The sequence below is a fragment of the Notechis scutatus genome, chromosome 3 (genome assembly GCF_049901735.1).
Source record: "Notechis scutatus isolate UNSWTSFEM ecotype Mainland chromosome 3, rNotScu1.2, whole genome shotgun sequence".
Classification (NCBI taxonomy): Eukaryota; Metazoa; Chordata; class Lepidosauria; order Squamata; family Elapidae; genus Notechis; species Notechis scutatus.
The window spans coordinates 200,329,691-200,344,309 of record NC_142011.1 but is presented as its reverse complement, the minus strand read 5'-3'; the positions used below and the strand labels follow the sequence as shown (position 1 = coordinate 200,344,309).

The 14,619-nt window shown below is 44.9% G+C and overlaps 1 protein-coding gene across 2 annotated transcripts in view; it reads left to right on the top strand.

Annotated features, from left to right (window-relative positions):
* The window catches only part of NDRG1 (N-myc downstream regulated 1), an 83,530-nt gene that overhangs the window by 20,867 nt on the left and 48,044 nt on the right, over positions 1–14,619 (top strand). Inside the window, exon 1 of one of the 2 annotated variants that reach the window (XM_026678530.2) lies at positions 12,372–12,650. The exons of the other annotated variant lie outside the window; for it this stretch is intronic. The gene's annotated coding sequence lies outside the window, so the exon portion shown is untranslated. Of the gene's footprint in view, positions 1–12,371; positions 12,651–14,619 lie in introns of those variants that run through there. 2 annotated transcript variants of the gene reach the window in all.

Genomic DNA, 14,619 nt, shown 5'->3' with positions numbered 1-14,619 from the left:
TCCAAGGCACGTGATCCTGTCCACCATTAAACCATCTTTCCAAGCAGCTTCCATGTTTCCAGTGTCTTTCCCCCCCCACTTGGAACTGAACCCAGAAGGATATTTCTTCCAACGGGGTTAAGGGGCTAAGAGGCATCTCCTCAATGTCTCAGCTTTGGAGTTATTTCTTCAGCTTGCCTTTTTTTTTTTTTACTCCTTCCTGCTAGGAGTCACGAGTGAATCACTGGAGCCTACGAGTCTTAACTTTGCCGTCTGCCACACACAGACACTCCTTGGAAGCTGAGGCAATTCGGTGCAATTGCTCTGAAAATCCCGTTTAATGGGATGATGACTCAAAACCCCATGACTGCTTTTTGAAACAGCAGGTGGTGTGAACTAGAGTGACCTGAGAAAAAATCAAAAGCTTTTCTGCACGGACAAAGGGTTGCCACTGGACCCAAAAAAAAATAGAGCTTGCTTCTTCTAACCTTACCGATAGTCGGGGGTGGGATTCTAGCAGTTCGCACCGGTTCTATAGAACCGGTGGTTACGATTCTGTGCAGTTCAGAGAACCGGCAAATCGTGGCCCTGGCTGGGCCCGCCCTTCTCCACTTGCCCCACCCCTCCACCCCCAGTCAGTCCTTATCGCGCATGCGCAACATCGCACGCATGCCTGGCATCATTGACAGCATTATCCCCTGCCCAGTCACTCCTTAAGGTATTTCTTTTTTTTTCTCCTCCCGACGATCCGCTGTTCCAATGATCAGCTGTGCTGGGATCCCCCTCGCTGTATTAATGCTTGGCCCAGGAAGCTTCCCTGAGGCCCAAGAAGGAAAAAGGGGCACATGCAGTGTGTGTGCTGCCTCCCACCACCACCATGCACGCTCCATTTTTTGCTTTCCTGGGCCTCAGGAAAGCTTCCTCGGAGCAAAAAGGCTCCCTCAGGAGGCTTCCCTGAGGCCCAGGAGGCAATAAAAACCCAGAGTGTGTGGAGGAAGGTGCTACAAAAAAGAGAAGAAGCCACGCTCACCCAGTCACATGACCATGCCCCCCTAGCCACACCCACAGAACCAGTTGTGCAAAAATTTGAATCCCAGCCCTGCCGGTAGTCCTCGACTTATGACCCGCCCCTTGAGCTCAATACGTGGATTGCTTAAGCGAGAGGTTTGTTTAAAAGGGGGTTGGGCCGCGTTTTTACAACATTACTTGCCGTTTTTTGCTAAAGAGAATCGCTGTGGTTGTGAAGTTGGTGACGTGGTTGTTAAGTGGATCTGGCTTCCAAGTTGACTTGGAAGTCGCAAAAGGGGAATCACACGTGACCCCGGGACCATTACAACCGTCATAAATGTGAGTCAGCTGCCAAGCATCCAAATTTTTGATCACATGACCCTGGGGAATGCTGCGATGGCCATAAATGGTGAAATATGGTCATAAGTCATTTTTTTCAGTTGTAACTTTGAATGGTCACTAAAAGAAGGGTGGTAAGTGTCAACTCATAAAATATTCTTGAGGGGAGAGCAGTGGGCAGCTTGCATTCCATAATTTTTTTCAAAGATAGTTTCTAGGTGACTGAAGTTTCTGCCATGCAAAATTCTAGCTGGAGAGCATGACTGATGACTCTTGGCTATGGCTGTGTCCCATTGGAGAATATGTATTACGATACATCCAGGGGGTGGGGGGAAACCAGGGTCAAGGGCAGGGGAGGGATGCTACCGGTTCGGCCCGGTTCTATAGAACCGATAGCTCTGAAGAGCAGCAGACACTGAACCGGTTCGGTGTCCGCTGTTCTGTTTGGTCCAGCCGCCTACCCAGGCTCTTGGCTGTCCTTTATTTCCTGCTTTTTCAACCTTTTTCAACCTTTTTCAACCGTGGCACAGCTGAGGTTGAAAAAGCAGGAAAGAAGAGGAGTTTGAAAAGCTGCGCATCTACGCGCACCGCTTGTCAGCTGTCCGGGTGGCACAGCTGAGGTTTTTTAGGAAATGATTCTCTTCTTTTAATAAAAAAAATTCAATATTTACTCACATAGTGCGTTGTGAGTTAATTTAACTGGAGAGTATGATTGATGACTCTTGGCTATGGATGTGTCCCATTGGAGAATATGAATTATGACACACCCAGGGGGTGGGGGGAAAACCAGGGTCAAGGGTGACAATGAACAATGTGTCTCAGAGTCGGCTACACCTAGGCAGTGCCAGCATGTTTACTCCTAATAAATCTTCTTTAAGTTTTGGAAGTTCAACTCAAGACTTATTATTTAAATGGGGGTAACTGCTGGAGCCCTGCCAATAAATTGAGGATTATCTGTACTTTGCTTTGAATAAGTTCCATTCCTAGAGAGAGGTGCCATCAATGGACCTGGAAATGGACCACTGATGAGGAACCAACCCTTACAAGCTGCACTTTCTCCTAGTTTTTGTTATTTTTCCAAATGCAGACATCCTTGTCTTAGAACTGTTTGTTTAGTGCCCTTTCAAAGTTACCACAGCACTGGAAAAGGAGTTTAAAACTATAGCAGTACCTCCCCTCATTCTTCTGATCAAATTTCAAATTCTTGTAGCTGGCTTGGATTTATGATGATTGCAGTTTCCTGGGGTGATGGAATCACCATTTAAAAAAAAAAAAAAAAAATTCCCTGCCAGCTTTTGACAAGCAAAGTCAACGGGGGAAGCCAGATTCAAATTAATGGCTGCATAATTCACTTATTTGCAATGATTCGCTTAACAGCCGTGGCAAAGAACATTGCAAAATAACCACTTTACTTAACAGAACTGAAAGCCCATTCCCTTCTAGCACTGATGATGTTACCTACTATAGTTTGGGTAATGAAACTTTTTGCAAGAAAACAGCCAAACTCAGAACGCACCACGGACCTCCTTCTGCTTCTCCTCCTTTTCCTTCTCCTCTCCTTCTCCTTCTCCTTCTCCTCTCCTTCTCCTTCTCCTCCTCCTCCTCGTCCATTCGACCAATCCTATTCCCTTCAAGCACTGAAGGTGTTACCCAGTTTGGTAATGAAACGTCTGCAGGAAAACAACCAAGCTCAGATGGTACCAAGTATCCCCTCCCCTTCAACCCTGAGCTATAAATATTCTCCTTGATTGAAACCTCACTATCTTCCTAGTGTGCCAGCAGCTAGTCTGTCTCCCAAGTAATCCATTTGATTGAGGTTTCTCTATTAAATGCTCGCTCTGCCAATTTCAAATCCTTCAGTGGAAATAAATTTCCAGTTATCCTTCTCTACACCTCCTGTTTGAAAAACCTGTACTTATGATGAACTTTTGAATTCTCTTTTTCACTCAACCCCAAATGGTGTGTTAAACTATATGGTTTGGCTTGCTGCCAGAAGTGGTTGTGGGTAAAATTGGTGTGTAAATCTGAGCAGCTTTTCCATAATCTCTTAAGATTGCCTTGGGTTTTGTTGACTGATCCAAGCCATTAAAAAAAATCTATTTTAAGTCTCTTACGCACAAAACAGGATGTAAATGTAGCTTCAGCACTAACTGGGGCGTGGTTTGTTATGCTTTCTGTGATAAAAAAAACCACGGCGGCATTTTTTCTTTTGGTCCATAATTCAAGCTAACTTTGATTTTGCAATGTTTCTCAATCTGGATTAGTAATTTTCAGCAACAGTCACCGTGGCTGGAAAATTCTGGGAACGGAAGAAGAGCACAAAGTTGGAAAGACTGGTTTAGGGCAGTATTTGATTCAGATCAATGAACATTTCTGGTGTTTTACAATAAATGACTGGACAGCCATTTTTTTCTAGAATGGTACAAGGTTTCCTGCCTGAGCAGGAGGATGGGCTAGAAGACCTCCCAAGGTCCCTTCCAACTCTATTAACATTCTGTTATTCCGTTCAGGACTGCCTGTAATTGAAATCCTCCATTAGCACAGTGGCAGATTTCCTGAACATTTTAGCTATCTGATTTCAGAAGACTTCCTCAATTAGTTAACTCAGTGAGCCATTCAACGGTTCCATTTCATTTTAGATTCAAAGGCCCTAATTCACCCAAGCCAAGATTAGCTCCCAAAGAGAAGGAAAGTTTGTAGCTCTGAAGAATCGTCACCCTCATTCCAATTTTTATTTGTATTTTTTTTTAAAAAAACTGAATGCGAGTCTGTATGAAAGCAGGGAGGGACCCCTTCCTTCTTGCTAGTTAATTATTCTTTAAATTTCTTTTAAAAAACCTGCTCCTAGCAGGTAAATTTGTGCAGTGTAGGTGTGCTTGGGAACGTCTTGAGGAATGTGAGTAGATGCAGGTGAACCCGTGACTCATGGTTGGCATGCAGTCACTGCCAGCACAAAGGTAGTTATTTCACTTAAGTCTTTCCCACTGATCACCGAAAATTGTGCATTGCAAACTTGCTAATATTGTTTGCCAGAAAGACAACTCATCTAGGGAATACGTGCCAGCTGCCCTAACCTAACATCTGGTTCAGAGAGTTAACATCTAAAGAGATGCCGGGAATGGGCTTGCATTTACAGATATTTGCAGCATCCCATAATTCCACAACCACATTTTTATGACTGTTTTGCCCCAAAGTGGCATTTACATCTGGCTTTCAGCAACGGGTTCATTTAACATCCACAACATTCATTTTTACAACCACAGATTGTTTTATGACTGCCACACTTGCATAACGAGGATTTACTTCAGTATCTATGTTCTTAATTATTTTTGGACTCTATTGTCGTTCAGTCCCTCAATCAGGTCTTTGCGACTTCGTGGGCCATAGCACATCAGGCCTTCCCATTCTCCACTGTCTCCCGGAGTTTGCCCAAATTCGTGTTCATTGCATAGATCAGGGGTCCCCAACCACCAGTCCGTGGACCGGTACCAGTCCATGGAACAAGTCCTACCGGGCCGCTGGTTTGCTGGCGCCGCCATCTTTTTGATGAAAAAGTGCTTCTGGTGAGCTTTTCCGGGTAGAAAGCTCACCGGAAGCACTTTTTCATCAAAAAGATGGCGGCGCAGCGCTCGGTGAGCTTTTCCGGGTAGAAAGCAATTTCTACCTGGAAAAGCTCACGAGCGTTAGCGCCGCCATCTTTTTGATGAAAAATGCTTCCGGTGAAGTCACCGGAAGCACTTTTTCATCAAAAAAAGATGGCGGCGCCCAGCTGATGCCGGTACCGGGCCACGGCGCCCAGCTGATGCCGGTACCGGGCCACGGCATAAAAAAGGTTGGGGATCACTGGCATAGATGACACCATCTAACCAACTCGTCCTCTGCTGTCCCCTTCTCCTTTGGCCTTCCCTTTCCCCCAATATTAGGGTCTTTCCCATTGAGTCCTCTCGTCTTGCTTGGTGGCCAAAGGTTTTGGAATTCAGCTTCAGTATCTGACCTACCAAACAGCAGTCAGAGTTGACTTCCTGTAGGATGGTCTGATCGGAACCCCTTGCAGTCCAAAATACTCTCAAGAATCTATTATACATTGTTGTTGTTTTTCTTAGACGTTATATGTAGAAGGATGCAATCCTTCTTTTATTTAATACTTTGTTTCTATCTGATACACAGGGCCAGCAGTGGGCTTCAAAATTTTTAGCAATGGGTACTCTGGCTGGGTGCTGGGTGGGCGTGGCCATGGTGGGCGTGGCCTAGTCAACCTCCTGCACCATGGCAGGGGGTCATTTTTGCCCTCCCCCAGGCTCCGGAGGCTTTCTTCGAGCCTCCAGGAAGACAAAAATGGCCTTCCCAGGCTCTGGAGGCTCTCTGGAAGCTGGAAACGGGCCCATTTCCGCCCTTCCCAAACTTCCGGGAGGCCCGCATTTTGCCCTCCCCGAATCTTAGCTAGGGGATCCCCCGAACCCCTGCGTTAAACTCCCAGCAGCCCACCCTTGCACAGGGCTATAATAAAGAAGTCTGAATTTGAACTTAAAATTTGCCCCATTCCGTTACATTTCAAGCCAGCGGAAGGTGGGGGGGGAAACCTTATTTACGTTTTGCAAATCATACAGTAAGACTCTAATTCAACACTAACACATTTGCTACTCAAAAGATCTCACGTTCAGTTCCTACCCAGATGGGTGACAAAATCTCCTAAAGCCTTAAAGGGGATCTTTGATCAGTGACTCTGCTAAGCTCATTAACCTATAAGTTTATTAACCAAATGTATGGTGTCCAGCAAGAAAACATACTCCAAGTATCTTTGCAAATCGGTGTAGTTTGTCTACCCATGGCCTAGTTATTATTTCAGCCATGTAGGAGTAGCATGGCTGGCTGGGGAGTTTGGGGAGCTGAAGTCCACATGTCTTAAAATGGCCAAGTTTGGAGAGCCCTGTTCTCTAGTCCAGCCCCCTGTTAAGGCCAAATACCTTGTCAGCTGTTTGTCCGATATTGAGGGGGTGAACGATAAGAGACCAACTCACTCGTGTAGCTTCAGTGAAGTTTTTATTCATCTCCCACACCACAACAACAGGTAACAGAGATCAAATTATGTTTAAAGTTAGCTCTGGTTTTCGTTGCAACCCAGAGCTACATTTATACATGTTATACATTGGATCAGTGGTCCCCAACCACCGGGCCCCGGACCGTACCGGTCCGTGGATCATTTTGTAGCGGGCCGCCTATTTTGCTTGGGCGCCGCCATCTTGTTTCGACGGTGCTTGAGAAAGTGCTTCCGGGTGAGCTTGTCGGTCGTCGGTTGGAAAGCGGCGTTTGGGTGCTGAAGGAATCCTCGCGCCTTAGTTTTGTCGAAGGGGGGCGGCTTGAACGAAGAGCCATCTTGATGGCGGTGGAGTCTCGCGTTACTCAGGAGGAGATTAAGTAAGAGCCCGAAAAGCCCATCGACCGCGAGAAGGTACAAAGGAGGAGTTGAAGGTGGCGGGGAGAAGCGGGGGACGGCTGGCCGGCCGGTTGCTCGGCTCGCCTTGCCTTGGTCGTGCGTGCTGATGCCGGTACCGGTCCGTGGATCATTTTGTACCGGTCCGTGGTACAAAAAAAGTTGGGGACCACTGCATTGGATAACAACATAATTACTATAACCACCTTCTGGCCACCTTCGCTGCCTAACATCCGACATCTGTAAATTAAAGAAACATGGTAACTGCACCTTTCTCCTGTTCGATGAGTCCATGCACCCCCGTGACAATTCACCCCATTCCCCCCATTTGCCCCGCACCATTATTACAACACCACCCCTTTGACATCCAGCCATGAATCATCATTATTGCACCACTCCTTGTTAGGAAGTCGATGTCAGTCATTTGAGGAATTTTCATCATAACACCAACGTTGTAACACAATCGATGTAAGGTGAGTAAAAGACTAGGGTCGTATCGCATCTCGGCTGTCTTGGCTCCAGTCGGTTCTTCATTGGAGTCGTGACAGACCTTCAGCACTTCAGGCTCAGGTTCCGATTCCCTGGAGCAGTGTTCCTCAACTTCGAGACCTTAAGATGTGTAGACTTCAACTCCCAGAATTCCCCAGCCAGCATGTGGAATTCTGGAAGTTGAAGTCCACACATCTTAAAGCCGTAAGTAGCCTGGGCCTCTGTTATTGCTTTTCTGAAGACTTAAGGCATGTTCCTGCCTATCTTGTTTTCGGCATCTGAATATTCCCTACAAAATGGTGCCCCTCTCCAGGTGCTCAGAAGGACGAAGTGGAGAAAAAGGCTCTTTTCTGCCATTTGCTGTCAGGGACATTCACAGCCCAACAATAATGAGGCCAAAGCCATCATAATGTGCATTGTGATGTCACCACGCAGGCTTTTCCCTTTCGTATTTGCATTATTACAGAATCGTGTATGCAAAAGGCAGCGATTGTGTCTCCAGTGCCTTGTGTCGATACCCAGAATGCCTCTGCCGTTGGTAAGTAGAGTTGTTCCGCCCCATGAAATCTTGATAGTTTTGGTTGCATGGTTGGAAGAAATGTCCTTCTGGGTTCAGTTCCAAGTGGGGAAAGATGGTTTAATGGTGGATAGGATCACATGCCTTGGAGCTCTTGGGCTGAGAGAGGCTGAGAGTCCCTGGGTTTTATTATGCTTTCTGTTGGGATTTGAATTTGAGGTTGTATTCTGATTGGTTGTCAGACTCCCATGGGGCCATGCAGGGGCAACTCTGTAGCCTATCCTGAGTCCCAGGCTTGGTTGAGCCTTGCTGGGTGATGATGTAATGAAAGGGCTTTGGGCAACTCCTATTATGGGTCTGCCTGAAGGAGGTAGATCTTTGTTATGTAGAATAGACTGGCCCAGGCCTTAATGGCCCATTAGCAAAGGTAGGAGGGCTGATTTTCTGCCTCTCTGAGTTTCTATTTATCTTTTAGAGGAAATATTCCACCTTTTTAGTATATCCTAAAATATTTCATTTCTCTAGGAGAGGGGTGGGTTTTAACTTCCAGCAGCCTCCCGACATACTTTTGATCAGATGCAGGGAAACGCCCAACAGAGGTAGTCCTTGACTTATGACCATTTGTTTATCAACCGTTAAAGTTACAATGGCACTGAAAAATAAGTGACTTATAACCGTTCCTCACACTTGTGACCGTCCCAGCATCTCCATAGTCACGTGATCAAAATTTGGATGCTTGGTATTAACCAGCAGGTATTTTCAACCTGATGTGCCATCCAGGCGATTCCCATTTGTGACCTTCCCACAAGCAGAAGAGGGGTTCATTTAACGACCACATGATTCACTTCATAACTGCAGCTATTCAGAGGTGGTATTCAGCAGGTTCTGACCAGTTCTGGTAGCAGAAATTTTGAGTAGTTTGGAGAACAGGCAAATCCCACCTCTGATTGGCCCCACCCCCATCTATTCTCTGCCTCCCGAGTCCCAGCTGATCAGCTGGGTCTTCTTTTGTTGCCCTGCATAGGAGAACGGAGTTGGAAAGCAGGTTAATGGGGTGGGGAGGGAATGGGGATTTTGCAGTTTCCTTCCCCTGTCACGCCCACCAAGCCATGCCTATCAAGCCACGCCCACAGAACTGGTAGTAAAAAAAATTGAATTCCACCACTGCAGCGATTTGATTAACAACGATGGCAAATAGGTCATAAAAGTCAGGTGTGACTTGTGTTACAACCGCCTTGCTTAGCAACAGAAATTCTGATTCCCCCATTGTGGTCATAATTCAAGGACTACCTATAATACGTTGCCGTTTTTAGGGGACATAGAAAGTTGTAGAAGCTGCTGCTGCAAATTGGCCATTTTATTCCACCATGACATGTATGTACACTCCTCACATATTTCCAATGTCTTAGCAAACATTTCCTTTAGTTTATAAAATGCTGTATAAGGTTTTTTGTTTGAAAGTAATTACATTTAGAATAAGCGGAATGCTTCAAAATTACTTGGTCAGAGGCAGATCATATGGTCAAGGTTTGGAAAAATGTGACTGCTTTTAAAAAGTATTATTTCAGCTGGGAAATTGTTTTTTTTTTATTTTTATGAAATTTTTATTTTTTTTATTTTTATTTTTATGCAGTTTATAGAGAGCAACATGTTTTGCCAGACATAGGAAAGGTCCTTCGTAGAACACATTTACTTAAAGTTGTCCATCTTGTGTATTTTTTAAAAATTCTTTTTTGTTGCTGTTGCTACTTTTTGTGGCAGAAAACTTAGAAAAGTTGCCAAAACAATTTATCTTGGGAAACTACATTGGTCACTGAGCTACTTTTTTATTCATCATGAAAGCGAGGAAATTTGGGGTGCTTAACAACTGAGGTCCTTGGTGAAATGAGGTCATAGAACAATAACTGATAAAATTTGAAAAAAATATATATTCATGCAACATAGCGGGCTTGAAACGAACCAGCAATTGAGGGCAAAGCTGTTAATGATTAAGGAAATATTGCATTGCAACAGATGGTCTGGAGATATCAGATTTGAACCAGAGTTTCTCAACTGTAGCAACTTGAAAATGTGTGGACTTCCAGAATTCCCCAGTCAGTTATATGAGGAAAGATGTTCCTTCTAATCAAAACAAACTAACAAAAGTTTCCACCCAATCACAGTCAAAATTAGAGCTGGAAACTTACTAGTAGCTAGTGCAGTTGCCATAAAATTGAAAGTTGTGTGGTTAGATTTCTTGCTCATTGCCAACAGCTGGACCAGCAAGTACTATTCTGTAGCATCTCTAAACAGTTTCTATAACCCTTCTTGAGCTTGGAGAAAAAGCTAATTCAGTCATCTCTGAAATATTTGTTACCTACCAGTTAGGAATTCAGAAGTCTCTACAGGTTGGATAGTAGTAATCCTTTAAAATAGTGCTTTTCCACCTCAACAATTTTTAAAGATATGTGGACTTCCAACTCCCAGAATTCCTCAGCCACCATATGCTTTCTGTCTCTGTATTTATATAGCCACCCATTTTATACAAAACTCTGGGTGCCTCCCAGTGAAGGACCGTCTTCCATTGTCACTTGGCATAAAAATCTTGGACACTGAATAACAGAGGTCTTCTAGACCAACCCCTTGCCCAAGCAAGAGACCCTGTACCACTCCAAACAAATGGCTATCCAATCTCTTCTTAAAAACTTCCAGTGATGGTGCACCCACAACCTTTGAGACTCTTTGGTGTTTTTCTACAATCTGGGCCTCTGGAAATATGTTGAAATCCCATTAATTTTGATTGCAGGCAGTGTGGGTTGAGAACTGTTGGTTAAATCATCTGCAAAGGCCCAGCTACTGTAGATGAGAATGCTGCTAACCAGCATTCTGGTAAGATAACATTTTGTTTTCACGTAGATTTTGGTTTTGAGTAGTTTTTTTTCCCTTCCCCTGTCTTCAGTTTCAGTTTCTCTCTACTGTTGTTGTTTTTAGATTTAAAAAAGCAGTTGATGTTTGTTGTGGTTGCTTACAAGCCTATCTGAACGTCTTGTAAGAAAAGTAATCAAGTAAAATTAGAATATCTTCTATTGTATTAACATTCTGAGCTTTTCCATAGCTAATACTGTGGTTTGCTTGCATAGTTTTAGCAAAAAACTGGGCCTCCAGAAGGCTTCTATGACTCTTAAGGATTATGAATCTACACCCAACTGTGGGTTATACAGAATCGCACACTAAACTCTGGCAAAAGTGGTGTGTATATTTTTCTCCCATTTCACTGCCTTTGAAGCTAGAGTTGCCAACATTTAGTTAGGGATATTCGAGAACTTCACACGCAAATGGTGTGTTTTGTTGAAAATCAAGTAAGTATGATGAAGGCCTATTTCCTCTAGTCTTGCCAAATTTTACCTGCAATAACAGGATTTTAATCAGGGATGTAGAGCCTGTATTTGCCAGGTATTTTTTTTTTTAAAGCGTTGTAGTAATATTTTTGATGATGACACCTCACTGTAAAGAAAAGGGCGTATGATCCTTGAAGGATGAGTTACGTGCTGAAATCCACGCATTTCAAAATCAGAAAATTTGGTTCTCAGTTCTCACTTTGTCACTACCTTCTTCTGGAATGTTTTTTTGACTTTTTGGACCAGCCTGCTGAGCTGGGATCTCCTGATGGCCTCCCATCTCAGGATACCCATATAAGACAGAGATTATCTCTCTCTCTCTCTCTCTCTCTCCATCCATCCACCCATCCATCCATCCAATAGACATGTATATATACACAGTATGTGTATACAAATACAAATGTATCTATATGTCTATCAGAGATATAGAATGTGTTTATCTGATTTGTTATAGAGTATGTTTGTGTGTAATATACACAAACACACACAATATATCTATATATATCAGAATGTCTGATAGACTTGTGTGTGATACACAAAATATATCTATATATGTCCATCGGAGATATAGAATGTATTGTTATAGAGCATGTTTGTGTGCATATACACAAACACATGATGTATCTATATGTCTATCAGAATGTCTATCCGATAGACATCTATAGATACATCGTACGGTTTTGTGTGTCTAGATAGATAGTGTGTGTATACATAAACACACACAAATGTATCTATAGATGTCTATCAGAGATATACAATATCTGATGAGACATATCTGTGTGTGTGCATATAAGTGTTTTTGTGTGTACACACACATGACATGATTACCTCTCCTCTCCTCTCCTATCTCGTGTTTACTTTTTGAGCCTTAAAGGAAGCTTCCCGTTCATTTCCAACCGGTCGATAATTATGGGCGTTCGCCTTCCTGTATCCGGAGAGCGCTAAATGTTGGGGGATGCCGCCAGTCCGGAAAAGCTGGCGCTGCTGCCGTTGCGCCGTTTCTCGCTTCGTTCGGAAAAAAAACTCCTTCAACGCCCCACCGACCCTCTTCGCCTGGCTCCCCCCACCCCTCCTCCTCCTCCATCGCCCCGGGAGAAAAGCGCCTTCCCCTCAGGGAGCCGCGGCCGCCTTCCCGGGCTCCCTTTTCGGCGGCGGGGGAGGAGCCTGAGGAGCGGCGCGCGGGTGGTCCAGCCCGTCCGGCGGGGCAGAGGCGAAAAGAGGGGGCGTGGCCGAGGGAACGCCCCCCTCGGAGGGGCAGGGCGTGGCCCGCCGGACCCTGCCTATAAATACTCCTCCCGCGGCGCTGGACTGAGGAGAGACGTGAGGGGACGCGTGGGTTGGAAGTTGGCCGTTGCGCTTCGTGAGCAGCCGTTGGTGGAGCCCGTTGACGAGGAAGCGGGTTGAGGGGTCGCCGTCCGTGCTTCAAAGCAGCCCTCTTATTCCTTTCCCGGCTCGGTAGGGGGTCTCGGCTCGGGGCAGCGTTTGAAAGGGCTCCACACACCCCGCCCAGGTGAGAGACGTCCCGCGTTTTTTTTTTACGCCCGCCCCGTCGGTCGTTGAACGAGTGGCTGCTCCCATCGGCGGCGGGGGGGAGAAACGTGGGGGCGGTTGGACTGGCTGGGGAGGATGGGAAAGGGAGTCGAGAGGTGGGTCCGATGCGCCTTTTGCGGAGTCGACCTGGCAGGGTTGTTGTTGGGGGAAAGACCAAGTAGAATGGCGGGGGAGGGGGGTTTACGAGGCCAAACTAACCCAATCCCCCCAGTCTGCCCCATTCTTTCAAAAGAGAAGTTCTGAAAAACTTTCAAAAGTTTTGCCCCCTCCAAACTCTTCTCATCTACTCCACCCCCGACTTGAGCTTCTGACTCTATCCCCCCCCCCCCAAAAGATGACTTTCTTTTGCAGTTGGGCATCCTATCTTATTTTCATCCTCCCCCTATTCTTTTGCCCATGGACACTAAGATGGGCACGAGTTGCCTGCCTGCCTGCCTTCCTTCCTTCCTTCCTTGCTTAGCGGTTAAATTTAGCCTCATCAGAAATTTGGCAATATAGGAAGAAATGAACAATTGAAGCTTTCCTTTAAAAAAAAATTATGGGGGGAGAGCTTTCTCTTGATCAGCTAGGTTTTGAGGACCACAAATTTCCTAGCATGAATTATGAGGGATCCCCAGATGAGCCAGCAAAGTTTGTGACAAAATGCATTCTCTATTCCTAAAAACCTGAATTCAGCTCCCAGATTGTTTTGTGGTTTTGATAAATGTCCCCCCCATTTCTCTCCTCCTCTCTCTTTGAAGAGATGGAGGAAGAGAACCAGCTCCCTTCCTTTTAATGTCCTGTTCTTGCCTAGCTGGAGAGACACAATTGCCTTTTGAAAGCCTGTTGCTTTCAAAGGTTATTCTAAGTCTTAAAAGTCTGCTTTTTCCCCCTTGTCTGGAGTTGCAAAATGTTCAAGCAAATTCACCTGCTTCTGAAGCAATATGACTGTGTTATTTTGGATTGCCTGATTTTTGAGGTGATGGGTGTTTAGGTCTGTGTTTCTCAGCCTTTGGGGGCAACATAAGATGTGGTGAAGACTCCTTAATTCTGGGAGTTAAATCCATACACCTTAAAAGTTATCCAGGCTGAGAAACACTAAGTGACTCCTATTTTAGCTTTGAAAAGTACAGCTGGGCTGACTTACATTGATCTGTTCACTCTGTTGAATGACAGCGTATGAGATGAGTGGATTTTACCAACAGAAGTCAATATTGAACTGTGGGATCCTTAGTGCTCTCTGTGCTTGGTTGTTTCCTTGCAGGTATTTCATTACCCAACTAAGTAACATTCTCAGTGCTGGAAGGGAGAGGAGTTTGCTGTCTTTACATATACGTTTAGAAAGAGAGCAAATCCCACTCCTTTCCAGCACTGATGTTACTTAGTTGGGAAATGAGATGTCTGCAAGAAAACAACCAAGCACAGAGAGGACCCCACAAGTTGATTTTCCTAAAATAAAAATTTCCTGAACTAGGCACTCGAGTTAAATGACTTAAGTTTTCTTGTAGTATTTGGTCATCTTTATCTGTTTCATAGGGTAGAACACAGGAAGGGAAGGCTGAAAATATCCCCACAGCACACTAAACTTCAATTAACAAAATGTAGTGGTAGGTTTGCATGACTGTTCACTATCTTAAAACTATGGGCCTGTTCACACAAAGCATTCAGTCAATAGCTGAGCCTCAAACTACTCAGCACTGTTCAAGGTTAGCGTCTTGTATAAAAAGGAAAAGTCAATAGGATTCCATTGCCTTCCAAACACCAGCAACTGTTTGCATGCAAATAATCAGGTTTCCCTTGAGTTGTATTCAGTTTGTCTCTGTAGTTTTCTTGGCAACAAATAGGAAATGATTTGCTGTTATTTTCTTCCACTGTTTTTCATCCCCCCTGCCCCCCTGTATCTAGCATTCCTGGTGGTGCCCCATTCAGCTTACAACTGTCTGGGTCCT